This window comes from Malaclemys terrapin, chromosome 12 (assembly GCF_027887155.1).
Source record: "Malaclemys terrapin pileata isolate rMalTer1 chromosome 12, rMalTer1.hap1, whole genome shotgun sequence".
NCBI classification, from domain to species: Eukaryota; Metazoa; Chordata; order Testudines; family Emydidae; genus Malaclemys; species Malaclemys terrapin.
In genome coordinates, this window is record NC_071516.1 from 40,884,217 (window position 1) to 40,887,448 (window position 3,232).

General features: G+C 44.1%; 1 pseudogene; it reads right to left on the minus strand.

The window, feature by feature from the left end:
- Positions 1 to 954: 954 nt before the first annotated feature.
- On the minus strand, positions 955 to 1,918 carry LOC128845928 (olfactory receptor 12-like; annotated as a pseudogene).
- Positions 1,919 to 3,232: the final 1,314 nt, after the last annotated feature.

Here is a 3,232-nt window from a genome sequence, read left to right on the forward strand (position 1 = left end):
CCTATGGATTGCAACGGTCTACAGTGTCTCTAGTAACAGCTGCGTGACAGCTACAACTCCCTGGGCTACTTTCCCATGGCTGTCTCCCAAAACCTTCTTTATCCTCACCACAGGACCTTCCTCCTGATGTCTGGTAATGCTTGTACTTCGCAGTCCTCCAGCAGTACACCTACTCACTATCAGCTTCTTGCGCCTCTTGCTCCGAGCTCCTCACACACATCTCACTAACTGAAATGAGGTCCTTTTTAAAACCAGGTGCCTGGAGTAGCCTGCCTATTATAATTGATTCTGGTAGCTTCTTAATTGGCTCCAGGTGTCCTATTTAGCCCACCTTAATTGGTTCCAGCAACTTCCTGATGGTTCTGAAACAGCCCATTATCTTACTCAGAGAAAAGGGACCTGCTTAATCTAGCGCTAATATATCTACCTTCTATCACACTTCTGTAGCCATCTGGCCTGACCCTGTCACAATATGGAAATATATACAGAAATATATTATTGTCTTAAATATGTTCTATGGCCAGTGTTCTGGAAAATTATAGGAACAGCAGCATCCTGTCTCCAGTGGTGGCCAGTATCAGCTGTTTCAAAGGCAGAACAATTGTATTATAAATCATGGAAAAAATGTATTACTAACTCAGACAGTAGATGATTCACATCCTGAACCATGAAATCCCTATGACTATCAAAGACAATTTAGAATTCTGAGAATATATTTAACTGAATAATATCCAGAGACAATGAGTTCCACAAGTCAGCTAGTCAGGTAGGTGGAGATAGAGAGAAAGAGAAAGCCAATGACAGGCACATGGAAAAAAGATAGATAGACTGATAGATACTGTGGATCCCAAAGATTTGTTTATACCTGAAAAAACGTGCTCACATAAAAAATGAACATTTGGTCAGAATATGCAGTTGTATTGCACAATAACTTAACCCACAGGATTTCAGCTCTATGTTCAAGGACAATGTTTATTTTTTCAAGCACTTCTTGCCCATAGGCTTTCTCAACGCATCTTTTATGTCCTTGTTCCTAAGGCTGTAGATGAAGGATTCAACATGGGAATGAAAAGGGTATAAAACACCGACACCACTTTCCTTTGATACAAAGAAAATATCCAAGTGGGCTGGGCATACATGAAAGCATTGGTACCATAAAATAAAGTCACAACCATCATATGGGAGGTGCAGGTGGAGAAGGCTCTTTGTCTGCCCTCAGTAGAGTGAATCCTGAGGATGGTGGAGATGATATAGATGTAGGAGACAAGCACAATCAGGGCAGTGCTTGCTATGATGAGGCTGCGTATGGTAAACATCACAAGATTATTGATGTACGTATCACTGCTGGACAGACTAATCAAGGGAGGGCCATCACAGAAGAAATGATCAATCTCATTAGACCCACAATAGTGCAGCATAAAGGTGAAGCCTGTTTGCACCATGGAATTCACACAGCTGATCCCACCACCAGCTGAATGAAAACCCACTTGGACATGGTGGTGGGATACTGGAGCTGGTTGCAGATGGCGGAGTATCGATCAAATGCCATCGCTGCAAGGAGAAAAGCTTCAGTGGTGAGGAACAGAACAAAGAATAAGAATTGAGTGGCACATCCATTGTAGGAAATGGCTTTGCTCCCTGCTAGGAAACTCATCATGGCTCTTGGGGCAATGGTGGACAAGTAGCAGAGATCTAAGAGAGACAGGTTCATGAAGAAGAAGTACATGGGGGTGTGAAGATGAGAGTCAGCTCTAATGATGACGATCAGGATGGTGTTTCCCAGCACAGGCACCATGTACATTGCTAGGAACATCAGAAAGGGGACAAGCTGGAACCCTGGACCTCTTCCAAACCCCAGCAAGATGAATTCTGTTCCTGCTGTGCAGTTCCCTCCTCTTACTGGCTCCTTAGCTGACATTTCCTTTAGAAAATAGAACAAGACAAAGGTTAAAAAAGATTCAAATATAGAAGACACATTGACATTTCTCCTAAGTGTTCTTGACATCAATGGAGGTTACTCACCTAGATGTTTTGGAAAATCCCACTAGGTGATTAATCACCTTAAAAAAATCTGACACCAGTTTGTCTGTTTTTTTTTTTAAATTTACTCTGAAGTCCAAATTAATAATCTTTCCTCTTTAATCCAGATTTAAGACTCTTCTTCGTGGCTGAGTAAGAAAGAGGCAATATCCCCCATGAGCAATGCCATTGATTTAGAAAAGGGAGGTGGAAATGGGCTCTTTTACATCAATTACTCTAATAATTTCTGTCTGTGAATCAGGATATGCTCCTGAGAGACTGAAATAATTCTAGTTGACAGGTTTAACCTCTGTACAGAGTACCCTTACTCAGGGACATTCAATGGGAGTTTTGCCTGAGTACTGACAGAGTAAAGTCTGAATATATACTTTGAAATGTTGAAATTTTCCAAGTTTTGAGTAAACCCAGCAAGGAAAACCAATTAGGCCATTTGATATGTGACCCGCTCTGTGAGGCAGTTTCTGCAGCCTAAAGGAGTGGCTTCAATTTTTCTATGGGCTTCCTTTCAAGACTTTACTCACACTGGCTTCAGCCCCCACCCAGAAACCTGTGAAATGATGTACATCATCTTGGCACCCTTGATGGAAACTTTTCCCCACTGGCAAGCACTGAATCCAGGGAGAGAACTTTATTTGCGGTGGGCAGACAGGAGGAAGAGAACAGACTGGATTTAGTAAAACCATCAATCAATAAATTAAGAAGTTCTATGGTGTGAGATTCCCCCTGGGTATTTTAAGAGCCGCCCCAACCTCGGTCCTCCTCTAGCCAGTGTAAGAGGCTGACAAGTTCTGGCCAATTCCCTCTTCCCCAGCTGCCCCCTCACCATTAGTCATCCTGGGTTGGAGAAGTCCAAGGATTTTAGCTGGTCAGTGCTCCAGGGGCTACTCTACTACATAACCCAGCTGCAGTGATTTCAGCTTTCCTTGCTGGGTAGGGAGGCCTGGACCAGTGTCCCTTGGGTTGGCTGCTGTTCTTGCTGTGGCTTCAGTCCAAGCTGCCTAGCTCTGCCTCCTTCTGTCCCCTCACAGTTGCCACCTTTCCTATCCATTGCCTGAGCCATCCACTGCCTCTGAGAAGCTGCTGGTGCAGCCTCTCTGTGCCACCCCTCACCTTGGAGCTGCTGCCAATGCTGATCTCTCCCACCCATGGCCATCAACCTGCCCCAACAGCCACAGTACGGCGCTATCCGACA